This window comes from Hemicordylus capensis, chromosome 4 (genome assembly GCF_027244095.1).
Source record: "Hemicordylus capensis ecotype Gifberg chromosome 4, rHemCap1.1.pri, whole genome shotgun sequence".
Taxonomy (NCBI): Eukaryota; Metazoa; Chordata; class Lepidosauria; order Squamata; family Cordylidae; genus Hemicordylus; species Hemicordylus capensis.
Window position 1 is genome coordinate 225,272,906 of NC_069660.1, and position 15,195 is coordinate 225,288,100.

Sequence of the window (15,195 nt, forward strand, 5' to 3'; positions counted from 1 at the left end):
TCCATGTCTGGAAAAACTGTTTGCCTGGTAACAGAAGAGCAAGGAATAGAGATAGCTTCTCACACTGTAGGAGAAGCAAAAGATTAGCTGTCTGACAGGCTCCAAAGACTCTTATAGGCAAGTAGAAAATTCTTCCTATCTCTAAGAGGTACTGAATTATAAAATGGTTAGCATATTTGTTTAAAAAGAAAAATGGTCTACTCTAATTTTACGTTGCATCCTATAGAAGTTCCCAACACTGTTTACTTTTCATGGGATTTGGGAATTATATCTGTGTTGCATAAAGCTCAGTGTATCCCTCTCAGAACTGGGATGGGAAGCTGGAGACGGTAAGCTCTCCTGACCATGGATACAGCATTCGATCTACATTTTCAGCCTTAGCTACTTAAATTGATAAGAGAAGCAATAGGTATTTCTTGAGTCATTGAACAGAATCGCATGATATTTCCTGTTCCCTGGATTGAATCTCTCTATGGTGTTTCAACAAGTTTCTCAAGGAGGTGTACAAGTAAAAGCATAATACAAATAAAAACCAATTTATATTATTGCATGACCATAGGTTGTAACAATGGCACACAAAAGTAATAAAATAATGTTAAAACAGCAGCACAGTTCAAATCTCAAAAGGCCTGGGAGAATGGAAAGGTATTCATCTGGCACGGAAAGGTCAGCAATGTAAGCACTGGGCAAGCCTCTCAGGGGAGGGGAAATTATTCCACAAGGGCCCACAGCTAAGGAGGACTCTTGCTAGTCACACCTCCATCACTTCAGATCAGAGATGCTCTTACCCCCAGACCTTGGGGTCCCGGCCTGTGGCCTTCAAGGTCTGGGGGGGCTCCAAAGGCCGGGGGGGGTGCCTCCTGCCTTCACCCCATACCTACTGCCACTGCCCCGCCATGAGGCCAAACTGCCTATTTATTCTATAATCCTAGTTGCTGGGGGGTGGGGGGAGACAAGCAGGCCTCCCCGTCCTCCGCATGTGGTGGCAGCAGCATGCATAGTGGGAGAAGCCACTGGGCTTGACCGTTCAGCCCAACAGCCCTTGAGAACTGCAAGGCGCTCCAGCATGCCTGTGCAGTTAGATTAGAGCATTGTATCATCACGGGCTTGTGACTATATATCTCAACTGTGCAGGCGCGCCTCGCAGTTAGTAAGAGTTACTGACCCAAATGGACAGGCCCAGCGCTCGCTCCTGCCGCCATTGGGAGGAAGGACTGCTTAGCTCGCACACACACCCAGCAGCCACCCCTCGGCTACGCGGCAGCTAAAAACAATGACAAGGAGGTGTGGTGAGAAAGGAGGTCCCCAAAGTAGGTTTTGGGGGGCCTCACAGTGGGGGGGGGCTCACAGTGGGGGTGGTCCAGATCCCATTATTACCTAGGTGCACCCCTGCCTCTACATTTGGAACTACAAGCCTGTAGTTGTCACTGTTTGCACTCTGGATCTTATGGGTCCGTGAAATCTCCTTTTTGTTTCACCTGTAGCTAACTCAAAGGGCATATCACTTTGCCATGTAGCCTGGGAGAAGGAACTCTTAGGTCAGGTTCAAAAGCCCAGGATTGCACAAGAATCTCCCCATGCTGTCAGCCCCCTAATTACTCACAGGTGGGAAGCTGGAGTAGACCTGATTTAATCAAGATCTATTCTTTAAAGAATCAGCCACATATTTCCCCTATGTTGGCACAGTGGATCAGGTCAAGATAGCACCTCCTCAGGAAGGAGTGATTAAAAAGCACCAGATTATCTCCTTTGCTAATGGCTGGATTGAGGTGAAGGAAGCTAGCTTGTTTATATTTTAGCCACCCCCAAATATTCCAAAAGACATGAGAGATCATCTTTGATGTGTCCATTTCACTTCTTTCTACACAGGTCTTTCAGACCTTCCCTAGCTTTTGTCCAAAAAGAAATCCAGTTTTAAATACAACGAAGTTGCATCCTGCCCTTTGTCCCTATTGCCCACCTTTGCAAGGTGTGATTAGCATAATGCACTCGAACAAGAATTTTCCTATGAGAGATCAAGACACCATCAATCTATGTGTCTTCTGTGTCTTCTGTATCTCCTGGGTCACCCATGCCTCTATCTCAGATTCACCAGGTAGTTCTTCCTCAGATCCACCATATTTTTCCCATGTCATGGCACCAGCACCTCCATTTTAACCTGCCTCAACTCTTGCTCCTGTTTTACTTTTTGCCTCCAGACCAGGCCTTTTCCTAACCCGGTCTGTGCAGCACTCCTAGCTGTGAGATTCTGGTCCATTTTTTAATTTCCCCTGGCTCTTGGACCTCTGCCTGGTTCCTGGGTTCCTGCTCCCACCTTCCTGCCTGCTTTGGAGGAGAGAAGCCTCTCAATAACATCCAAACTGTAAGGGTTTACGATATTCCTCTCGGAAGGAGTGAGGTAGTATACAACCCATATTCTCAAAACTCTTCCCTTTTCTGTCATTCCTTCATTCATTCCAGAAAACTGTCTGTTTCTCTCTTGTCAGCCTTGAGTTAACTTAATTTGGAAACTCAAGCCAAAATTGCCTCCTTGTGAGTTGTAACATAGTCTTTTGTAACTCTTAGTTTTCTAGTCTTGCCAGTTCAATATTGTTGCTCTTTGACCATCATTTTATCTTCCTGCATCCCTCAAAACCCCCTCAATAAACCTCATTTAATTTTTGAACTTTAACTTTAATCTCTCCATTCAGTTCTTTCCATGACCAAATCTTTGAACAAATTTATTCTGAAGGTGGGACTGCTCTGTTTCAAGCTAGCTAATTCCCCTGCCCCCACAAGCCTAAAACATAGCTCGGGGTCCCCGTCAATTCCCTGAGAGCAGTTCCAGTAACAAAGGTCACAGTAACTTTGACATCACTACTAACATTGCTGTGTTTTAAACTGATTCATATGATTGAGTTACCCAGATGTGATAGTAGGTTTTTATCGAAATCAGTGTGACATCTGATTTCAGATCAGCATCAATGTGCAACTCTGTTTGTTTTAACCCATTAGCAGTCACTTGTGAGGCATTCTGGTGGCAAACAAATCTCATGTCATTTCCAAGCACATGAGGTAAACATCTCTGAAAATAATTATATTCCGTCAGTACTTAACATTGTGCTGTGAATTCTGGCATGTGCGGATCAAAAATAGCATGACTGTGGCAGATGTGTTTCTTTGACTATCTGCCCTGTTCACATAAAGCAGTGGGTGGGTGGAGTTTCAAACATACTTCTTGTAGCAGTAGTAATGAATAAGCATTTGAGAAGAGCACTGAAGCTCCCCTCAGTCATCACTCCAATGACTCTTCTTCACTTTCTGCTTATTTGTTCTACCAGAGCCAGGAACTGAGAAAGCTGGCTTTAGTATCATAAGGCATAAGGGGACATAAGGCTTGGGAGAGGGGGAGGTTCAGCACCAATCTCCCAGGTGCTACTTTTAAAATAGTCCCCTGCTGTATATATGAACAGGACAGACATCTGAATGCTGGTGCTACAGGCACTGGCACAATTTCCTCCCCCACCATCCCTCATTTTTTCTCTTCAATATCCAGTGCTCCAGCAGAGCTCTGAAACGAAAACAGGCCTATCAAAATACATATGAATTAAATGGTTGTCTGGGAGTGCAGTTTGCGCTCCCAACAGAACTCAGTCATCTGGGGGGAAGGTGAGTTAAAAGCAGCCTCCCCTCCACCTGCTCTAGGCAAAATTCTCACTCAATTTTGTGATAATTGCCCCTATGTGTGGTTAAAATAATCTGACATCCAATAGGGGACATCACACAAAAGCAGCTAACCACAAGTTTCAAGTATGGTTCAGAGTTCCAGTGGCAACATACTGCCATGTTAGTATCAATGAACTTAGAAGAAGTGACAAAGATGGCACAGCAGCAACTACAACTGAAGCCCAATACATATGTAACCATAGCAACATAGTTGCTGACAACATCTGCTTCTGTATGGCTGGAGCGGCACTTCACAGCTAAAACGGAGGTAAGTGGGAATCATGTGGGTGACCTGAGTTATGTGGTCAGTACACATGCAACACTGTACTTTTATTTGGAAGTGCTAGTGGTGATATGGAGATTAACCACATAGTCTAGAAAACCTGTGCCACTTCATATGCTTCAAGATTTCAAGGTGGAAACCTGGCCATCTTTTTTAAAAAAATGGAAATTCATGAATTGGACCTGAGGTTTTCTTTATTAAAATTTCCAGTATGTTCCAATTTATTTTGCCTGAAACTCATTGTACACAGGTGCTTGTTTCTTTGAATTCAAGAAACTTTGAGATAGTCATCGGAAGGGGAACATATTTCTAATATCATGTAAGAGGACAGAAAGAGACATAGTGATAGTGGTTCATCTTAATGTATGAGAAGATGTGTTTGGAAGCAGCTGTATCAAAGGTCATTTTATTATTATTTATTATCATTTATTACACTTATATACTGCCCCCAAAGTCATGTCTCTGGGCAGTTCACAAGGTTAAAACAGTTAAAAACACATATAAAAACAATTAAAAACTAACAATTTAAAAATCAGTCTCAGAATTAAAAACCTATACATTATCAAGAAGCTGAAAAAGACTGAGTAAAAAGATGGGGTTTTTTAATTTTTTAAAAAATTGTCAGAGATGGGGAGGATTGTATCTCAATAGGGAGCACAATCCATAGTCCCGGGGCAGCAACCAAGAAGGCCTGTCTCTTTGTGGCCACCAGATGAACTGGCGGCAACTGGAGACGGACCTCCACGGACAACCGCAATGGACTTTGGGGCTCATAATGAAGAAGACGCTCTCTCAAATACCCAGGGCCTAAGCTGTTTAGGGCTTTATAAGTTATAACTAGCACTTTGTATTTTGCCCGGAAACCTATAGGCAGCTAGTGTAACTCCATCAGCAGAGGTGTAATGTGGTCTCTACGAGATGACCCAGAGACCAACTTGGCTACCGCATTCTGAACCAACTGAAGATTCTGGACCACGTACAAAGGCAGCCCCACATAGAGCGCATTGCAGAAGTCAAGTCTGGAGGTTACCAACAAATGTACCACTGTTTTGAGGTCATTGATCTTGAGAAACGGGCGCAGTTGGCATATCAGCCGGAGCTGATAGAAAGCCCCTCTGGCCACCACCTCAACCTGAGAAACCAGGGAGACGTGTGAATCCAGAAGTACTCCCAAACTGTGAACCTGTTCCTTTTGGGGAAGTGTGACCCCATCTAGAACAGGTAGATCAAAATAGTCTCTGGAGTTCTGACCCCGCACAGTAAGTACCTCCGTCTTATCTGGATTCAGCTTCAGTTTATTCTCCCTCATCCAGCCCATTACTGCTTCCAGGCAGGCATTTATGGAGGATATGCCAGCTCCTGAAGAAGTTGACATGGAGAAATAGATCTGGGTATAATCAGCATACTGGTAACACCCAGCTCCAAATCCCCTGATGAGCTCTCTGGTTTCATGTAGATGTTAAAAAGCATTGAAGAAACTATGCAACCTTGAGGGACACCATACTTAAGCTCAGATCTCGAAGAGCAAGAATCTCCAGTTGACACCATCTTGAATCTGTCTGAGAGGTAGGAGCAGAACCACTGTAAAACAGTGCCTCCCACCACCAACACCCTCAGACGTTCCAGAAGGATACTATGGTCGATAGTATTGAAAGCTGCCGAGAGATCCAAAAGGACCAACAGAGTCACACTTCCTCTGTCAATTCCCAATTGAAAATCATCCACCAGGCCGACCAAGGCAGTCTCCACCCAATAGCCTGCCTAAAAACCAGTTTGAAAAGGGTCTAGATAATCAGTTTCCTCCAAAACATCCTGGAGCTGAGAGGCCACCACCCTCTCAATTACCTTGCCCAGCCATGGGAGGTTGGAAACAGGCCTACAATTGCTCAACCCGGAGGGATCTAATGCAGGCTTCTTTAGAAGAGGTCTAGTAATTGCCTCCTTGAGACAAGGAGGCATTCTGCCCTCCCTCAGAGAGGCATTTATGATTTCCACCAGGCCTCCTACAACAGCCTCCCTGCTAGATAGAACAAGCCATGTTGGGCAAGGGTCAAGAGAACAAGTGGTAGGCCTCACCACTCCAAGCAGCTTGTCCACATCCTCAGGAGTCACAAACTGAAACTGATCCAGTCAAATTGCATAAGAGGAGTTGTTGGACACCTCCAGTTCAGACATCAAATTAATTGTGGAGTTTCCATCTAAGTCAGCCCAAATCCGAGAGATTTTATTTGCGAAAAATTCTTTAAACACATTGCAGCGGGTAACTGATGACTCCAAATTCTGGTTCAAGGGAGCGGGGGCAGATACTAGTCCCCTCACAACCCTGAACAACTCCGCTGGATGTGAACTCGCAGAAGCAATATGGGCAGAAAAGAACCGCTTCTTTGCCACACGTATCACCTGAGCATAGATCTTTAAATGTCCTCTGTGTTGTAATCTGTCAGATTTGAGTTGAGTCTTTCCAGTCGCCGACCTTGCCGATTCAGCCCCCGTAGATCTTCTATATACCAAGGGGCCAGTTTTGAAGTGGGTTGGAGGGGACACTTAGGAGCAATCGTGTCTACTGCCCTGGTGAGCAAGTTGTACCAATTCTCAACCAGGGTATCAACAGGATCACCGGCAAAGCCAACATTAAATCCCCCCAAGGCTTCTTGGAATCCTACCAGATTCAATAGCCTCTTCGGGTGAACCATTCTAATAGGCCCCTCACCCCTGTGGAGATGGGAAGTGGTTGTAAGTCCAACCTTGACCAGATGATGGTCCATCCATGACAATGGAGAAATCACAGGAGTCTCCACCCACAGAACACCACCCTGATCAGAGTAAAAGACCAAATCAAGCGTGTGAACTGCAATATGTGTCGATCCAGAGATCGCTTGGGATAGGCCCATATTTGTCATGGCTGCTGTGAACTCCTGAGCTGCCCCAGAAAAATTGGTCCCAAAATGAACATTGAAGTCCCACAGTACCAAAGGTCTGGGAGACTCCAATGTGAGTTTTGCAACCAAGCCCATTAGGCAGCGGAGTGATCAATACACCAACAGAAGTCCCAATCTATCCCTGGTTCCCAAACTCAAGTACACACATTCAGTATGGCCCAATACCCTAACAGGGACCCTGGTAAGGGAGATGTTATCCTTATAGACCACAGCCACTCCACCTCCCTGCCCATGTCCCCTTATCTGTTCCTCTACAGAATATCCTGGAGGGAGAAGCTGGGCCCAAACTGGGCTACTAGGCTCCCCCAACCAAGTCTCAGTAATACACACCAGGTCAGGCCCTTCATCCATAATCAAATCACGGACGAGTTCAGTTATTTGAGTTATTATGAATAATTCTTTTTTGTATTTAACAAGCCTCCATTTAAATTGACAGGATTTTGTGTGTGCATGCATGCATACATGCTGTCAAAGACCTATATAGTTACATCATGCACAGAAAGCATTCATAGGCATTTTATAACTGATTTATTTGGTGATGATGATTTGTACCTATATATTACATACAATGAATAATAAACATCCATAGCCATAGAAGCATTCAGCTCTATCCTTAAACCTCTACCCCTTCCACTTATGCCTAATAGTCTATTTCCACTTACCATCCAGTAGTTTGTTGTCCCCAATATGCCCAATCAATTGTCTTACTGTTAGGGATACTGGAAGAGCAGGAGCAAAAAATGAATTAAACACGGAATGCTTGTATATTTTAGGGCTGTGCAGTCGGCCCAATCCTGATCCCAGTTCTAGCCATTCTTGCATTGTGGTCAGGATCACATTGAACCAATAATTATCAGCCAATGCATCAGGATTGTGGGTGAGGGGTTCCAGAGAAAAAAGTTACAATAGGACTAGCACCATTTCAGATCCGAATATCAGTTTGATGCGATGCATAGCCCTAATAAGGTTGTCAAGGTAGTTCGCAGATTTTTCTCTGAGAAAACATTTGTACTTAATGGCTAGACTTCCTACAGAATCACTCACAGGATAATATACCTTTTCTGTACATATTTTAAAGGCATGTTGTAAAGAAAGTAAAGGGAATTACTTTTTTTTAATAAAAAAAGCTGAAGTGCATGTTCAGCTCCTGTATATGTGGCACATTACTAAAATATCTTCAGATCTTCACCACAAGTTTATTAAAGTTCTGCAGACTCTAAATAAGGCCTTTGTTGATATGAGTACTTCACTTGTTAGAGAATACTCAGGGTTTATTAGTTTTGGAATTTAACAGGGGGGGAAATAGCAAACTGTTCCCAAATTCTGTTGCAGATGCAGCCCATAATAGCCCATTTTGACTTTTAAATGAACACTACTAATTGGGTGTGTGTGTTATAAGCTGTATTTAAAATAATGGGGTACCTAAATCTGAATATTTGTTAGGCAGCCATGCTAATTATTTGTTTCAGTTCCTTTCAGATAGCTTTCAGATTCTAGGCATAATATAAAACATGATTGACATATAATTTATGTGTTTTAGGGATTTAGCCCCTTTGGCATATGAACATTAACAGAGAAAACAGACAATCCATCAGACATTAAAGTAAAAGAAATAAGTAGATGATTTTGAAATACTTTTCATTACTGATACAATATTTACAATAGACATGCACATATTCATGGACTCAGATTGCAAGGATGACAACTAATTTATAATTCTAATAAATTCACTTTGCTCCATCTAAATTTTAATCCAAGGAATTCAGAAAGATAAAAACACATGATAGCCAAGTCCACCCTGATGGTCTATATGGCAACCATGTGCCCCATTTTCATCAAAATCCAACCAGTATAAATGGTGGTGAGGTCGGTGGCTAAAACACACGGAAAGCTGCAGTAACCTCTGATCATGCTTGTAAGCTGCCCACTCAAGAAGGGATGGATTAGATAGGATTGTAAGACCAGAAACCCAACCAACATATTAGACCATTTTCAAAATACATTAATTAATGTCACATTATTCAGAGCTGACATTTGAATGTATTTATTTTAATTATAATTGCACGCATTATAAAATCTGAGTGCAATGCACCAAAAACCTGTCTTGTGAGGGTTGTTCTGCAGTGAGTGGAACTTGAGCTATTCGAAAGCTATACTAAAGTAATGCTCATTTATTTTCTCCCTAGACTTCCACCCCAGGAAGTGCTTGAAACATATTGGGTTCAGGAGTTTTAGAAAAGGGATATAGAGAGGTTATAGGCTGCATAGACACCTGGAGACCAATGCTGATTTCAGGACATTCTGGGACAAGGGATGTGGAGAAATGTTCTTTGAAATTTTTCTGAAGTTTCTCCCTTGGAGGAACTCTGAAATCTCTCTTTGAATATCACTTTCTCTTTTGGAGAAAAACTGAAAAGCTTCTTTGAGTTGTTTGGAGAAAGTGAAATTCAAAGAGAGATTTCAGACTTCCTCCAGACATTATACTGTATGATTGTACAGATTTCTGTACATACATGTGTTTGTGTGAATGACTTTACTTGTGTTCATTCTAAAAGTGAACCTGGATACAGGCCCTTCAAATGCATGGTACAGAACATAGGAAGCTGCCATATACTGAATCAGACCATTTGTCTATCTAGCTCAGAATTGTCTACACAGACTGGCAGCGGCTTCTCTCCAAGGTTGCAGGCAGGAATCTCTCTCAGCCCTATCTTGGAGATGCCAGAGAGGGAATTTGTATCCTTCTGCTCTTCCCAGAGCAGCTCCATCCCCTAAGGGGAATATCTTACAGTGCTCACACTTCTAGTCTCCCATTCATATGCAACCAGGGCAGACCCTGCTTAGCTATAAGGGGAAAAGTCATGCTTGCTACCACAAGACCAGCTCTCCTGGACAGGAAGTGTACTGCTGTACCTGTGTTCAACGTAACATGTGAATGGCTGTACCTCTGTAGAGATTTGTACCTGTGTGCACTGTACACTCATTGTACAAATGTTGAACATAACATGTGAATGGGCTTCCTTTCTCCCAGCATTTCAGAAGAAATTGAAGTTTCCCTTTTTATCCAGGCTTTTGGCCAATGAGTGCTCTTCCCACCCCATCTCTTTTTAGGATGCAGTTGTGGTGTTTTTATTGAAACATTATGATTTTATCTTGTTAACTTCCCTGAGGGGGGTGGTCCTATGACAAAGAGTGTTATGAAATATAAAATAACAAACTAAATCCACCAATTTTTGGACATCCTAAGATGTAGTACCTGTACTGAGTAACCTTGAACTATCATAGCAAGTAGCTTTTTCTGCAGCACATAGGCCTGATTCTCAACTTCATTTTTTGCACTATAATCTACCACAAAAACATTTTCACCTGTCAGTTGCTGAACTCTGTAAAAGATGCATTAATAAACCAAGTTCATGCAATCAAGCAGTTAGCACATTAGACTGCATTATTTGACTGCATTTACTTGGTGGTCAAATGAAAGGAAACTAGACCACCAAAATGTGCTTGTGAGAAACATACAATATGTTGCAGTGCAGAATTCTTACTGAATTTGTCTCTTTAAAAAAACAACTCAAGTTTGTGTGGCTTTGTTCTTCTTCTTAAGGCTATGATGGACCACATCTGTGGAATATTATCTGAATTATTTTGAAACCAGCTGCTATTGAGATTCTTCAAGCTGAAATAAAAAAACAGGTTTCTTGGGTTTTCTACCTGCTGTGAATCCATGATATAGTTTATAAAATCACATACAGGGAAGAATGTGTGACTTCTAGGGATACTTTTTGAAATACTATGTTTAATATCTTGTGATTTAAAAGAAAAAAGAAAACTGTATTAATTCTTAAATCTTAGGTCTTTCTAATGCTATTAGATTTTTTTTTTAAAGTTGAAATATAACTTTAAGATAAATGTAGAAATAAGAAGTTTTAAATATATAACATGTGATATGCATACATTCTAGCCATCTTCCTGGATGCTATGAGAAAAAAGACAGTGTAATGTAGTGACTAGAGCATTTGACTTTGAGGAAAGAAATCTAATTCCGTTTCTTGCCTAGCTATTGAGCATATGAGGTGACTTTTGGCAAGCCACTATAATTAAGACTAATCTAGCCCACAGGGTTGTTGTTCAATTAAGTTGGCACTCTGAACATCTTGAAATCATGGCAGAAAATTTAATAAATATTATTGCCCACTGCATATTACACCGTAACATGGAAAACAAATAAAACCATCACATATTTCATTATAAAAATAACACACACACCCGTCCCATCTTAATTGAAGTACATCATTCTTCAGCAGTTTTACTAGGTTTCTCACTAGAGAACTTGCACCTTTCAGGCTTAATGAATCTGGGGAAAATTGATCTGGGAGAATTGCCCCACCCCTCCAGAAAAAACATTGGGATCCCTTTTTTCTCAATACCCCCCCCCCAAACACACACTTTCTTATAAACAATGGGCAAATTGATGGCTGGTCATCAAATATATGGATGAGAGAAAGTGGAACATATAATACCTAGCAACAAAGAGGGAAAATAGCATCCATGGTGGCTATGTTCACATTCTTCCTGTCATCAAGAGAAACTTGCCCAATTACACAATAATAACATTCCAGAATTGTTCTATCCTTAGGAAGAAACCATACTGGATTGGATCACTTTCAGTTTGTTACTTCTGAGGATGGAGACAAACTGCTTCAGACTGTATACCCTACCACCTGCTCTTTTGACCCTTGCCCAACTTGGCTTATTTCATCTGGCAGTCACATTATTACAGATGGTCTGGTAAATATCCTAAATCCTTCTCTGAGGGAGGGCAGGATGCCTCCTTGTCTTAAGGAGGCTATTATTAGATCTTATTTGAAGAAGCCTGCATATTGGACCCCGTCAGAGTTGGCTAATTACAGACCTGTCTCTAATCTTCCGTGGTTGGGTAAAGCAATTGAGTGAGTAGTCGCTTCACAGCTCCAGGCAGTTTTGGATGACACAGATTATCTAGACACATTCCAAACTGGCTTTTGGATGGGCTATGGGGTGGAGACTGCCTTGGTCAGCCCGATGGATGATCTCCAACTGGCTATCAACAGAGTGCGCGTGACTCTGATGATCCTTTTGGATCTTTCCATGGCTTTCGATTCCACTGACCATGGAATACCATTGACCATGGTCTCCTGCTGGGTTGCTTGAAGCAGGTGGGATTGGGTGGCACCGTTCTACAGTGGTTCTGTTCTTACCTCTCTGGCAGATTCCAGATGGTGTCGCTTAGAGAGTATTATTCTTCAAAGCAAAAGCTAAAGTGTGGAGTTCCACAAAGCTTCATACTGTCTCCAATACTTTTTAACATATACATGAAAATGCTGGGATCATCAGGAGGTTTGGTCTGGGATGCTATTGATATGTTGACAACACCAAGATCTATTTCTCCATACCAACTTCATCAGGAAATGGCATGGCAGGCTAAGCGCCTGCCTGGAGGTGATAATGGGCTGGATGAGGGATAACAGGCTGAAGTTGAATCCAAACAAGACGGAGATACTGTCTGCAGGGGGTCAGGAGCCGAGAAATGGTTTAGATATGCCTGTTGTGGATGAGGTTACACTCTCCCTAAAAGAATCAGGTCCATAGTCTTGGAGTGTTCCTGGATCCCAAACTCACCCTGGTTTCTCAGGTTGTGGAAGTGGCCAGGAGTGCTTTTTTATCATCTTTGGCTGATACACCAGATTTGTCAACTTCTGGACAAATAACCTTAAAACAGTGGTACATGTGCTGGTTTACATTAGGCTTGACTAATGTAATGCACTCTGCGTGGGGCTGCCTTTGTACATAGTTTGGAAACTACAATTGGTTCAGAAAGCGGGAGCCAGATTGGTCTCTGGGTTTACCCAAAGGGACCATATAACACCGATTCTAAAAGAACTGGACTGACTGCCAAATATGTTTCTGGGTGAAATACAAAGTGCTGGTTATTACCTATAAAGCCTTCAATGGCTTGGGTCCAGCGTACATAAGAGAGCACCCTAACACCTCTGTCATGCACCCTGTCACCTATCTGGAGAGGTCCGGTTACAGTTGCCGCCAACAAATTTGGTGGCAACTTGGGACCAGGCCTTTTCCGTGGCTGCCCGGAGCTTTGGAACATGCTCCCTGCTGAAATAGGAGTATCTCCTTCTCTGCTTGTTTTTAGGAGGACCCTGAAGACGTACCTGCTTTCCCAGACTTTCAACTGAAATTGAAACGTTAATGTGTTTTTATTATTGAGATTTGTATCTGTTTTATGAATTTTAACTGTTTTATATTTTTATATTATGTCTTAACTTGTACACCACCTGGAGATTTCTATACAAAAATTAAACAAAAAAACCCCAAACAAACATCTCCTAATTCAAATTATTGATCCAGTATAAACAAATAAGATGACATCTGAAAGGAACACCATCAGGATAAGAGATTCCATAACCTCCTGAAATTTTATCTTGTTGCTATTCTTGCCAGAAGCAATAGTTACATAAGAGACCGCATGTCTAACAAGGTGGAAACCCTACTTGATATTTGTCAATGGAAAGTAAAAGCATTGTTCCAGCTTTGCTGGATGTATGGGTGACAAGTCACAACAGCCTGACCCTTAATCTTGTGCATCCAATATTTGTATGGGAAATTATGATGCTGGCTAGAAATGAAGAGGCTTGTCTTTATCCTAACTTTAATAGAGTGCTGGCACCTCAGTGTTCAGATGTTTGTGGCACAGACAGTGTTGAGTCAGAGCCCTCTTTGTAGTTGACTAAAACTCATGTTGGTGACAGCTGTGAGCATCTCTTCCTGAACAGTATTTAGCCAGATGAAAAATTGTTTTATTTAAACCATTCACTTGTGCCAAGTAATATTTGCATTTGATAGTGGTAACGCCAACATTTAATACTTGTAACTGCTGGTGCTCTATAGACTTCTGCATAAAAATATATGGATCTTAATTAGTTGATATAATGGCAACGCAATACGCATGATGGCTCTTTTAAAAACAACAGCTATATTAATAGCCCAATCCTATGCATGTTGCATGAACTCAGTGAGACTTACTCCCAAGTAAGCATGCGTAGGACTGAGCTATAGATACGTGCTGTGCAGTTTCAAACAAGGATCAGCACACTTTGAAAATGCCTTATTGTCTATACTTTGCATGAAAACCTGCCTTAAACAAATGGAAGTGAAAAGCTATGATGCTTTGCATGTCGAGGAATGTTTTCTACAAAACTTCACAAAAGCTGCCCCAAGAACTGCCACCTGGAGCACAGGTAGGCTCTTTGTAAAACTGAAGTTGTCGCTGAAATCAGTAGGACTTACCTCCAAGTAAGCATTCAGAGTTGGGCTACAAAGGCCTTGAACTTATGTCTATAGTAAAATTCTTTATCTGAAGAAAATCACATCTGAGAGTATTTAAATAATATCCAGGTTACATAGAGTGGAAGCTAAAACAAATGTGTGCTCTACCCCAGCACAGTATCCCTCCAGTGGCTGTTGCTGGTGTCTACTTTAGGTTTATTTTTAGATTGGGAGCCCTTTAGGACAGGGAACCAACTTATTTATTTTTCTATGTAAACTGCTTTGATAACTTCTTTAGTTTAAGCAATATATAAATATCTGTAGTAGCAGTAGTAGTAGTAGTAGTAGAAGAAGATGTAATGTGTGTACGTATAGTTTATTTGCCAGCCTTCGAAAACGCTATATGTGCATCTGTTTCATTTGTTCCTTTCAGACATACGATGGCTTTATATTCTTAGTGATGGGATTTCTCAGAAAGCTTTCTTATCTAAACTTCCACCAATCATTCCTAAGGCTAAGTTATGCAGACAAGTCAATGCACAGATTTTCATCAAAATGCCATTTTCCTGAGCCTAAGAAAGCCTAGTCCCAAATGTTGAACAAATAATTTATTTGACTATAGCAAAAGTAAATGAATGTTTTCCTGCTCCTTGTATGTCATTAGGTGGAATTATTGTACACAGAAAACTATAAATATCAAAACATGTATTGCACTATTAATATCACTGACATTTTCATACAGTGTATTGTAATTTAACCAAATAATGTAAAACTGGATTGCTTCTGCAAGATTTCATTGAAACAGAGTGAATAATACAGTATGTTTATGATTTAATTTAAAAAAATAATTTACAAAATCATTACCTGGAATTTAAAGATTAATTATAATTTCACATTCTGAACCAGAAATAGTAGACTCTATAGATTTGTTAACAATAACACTATGGC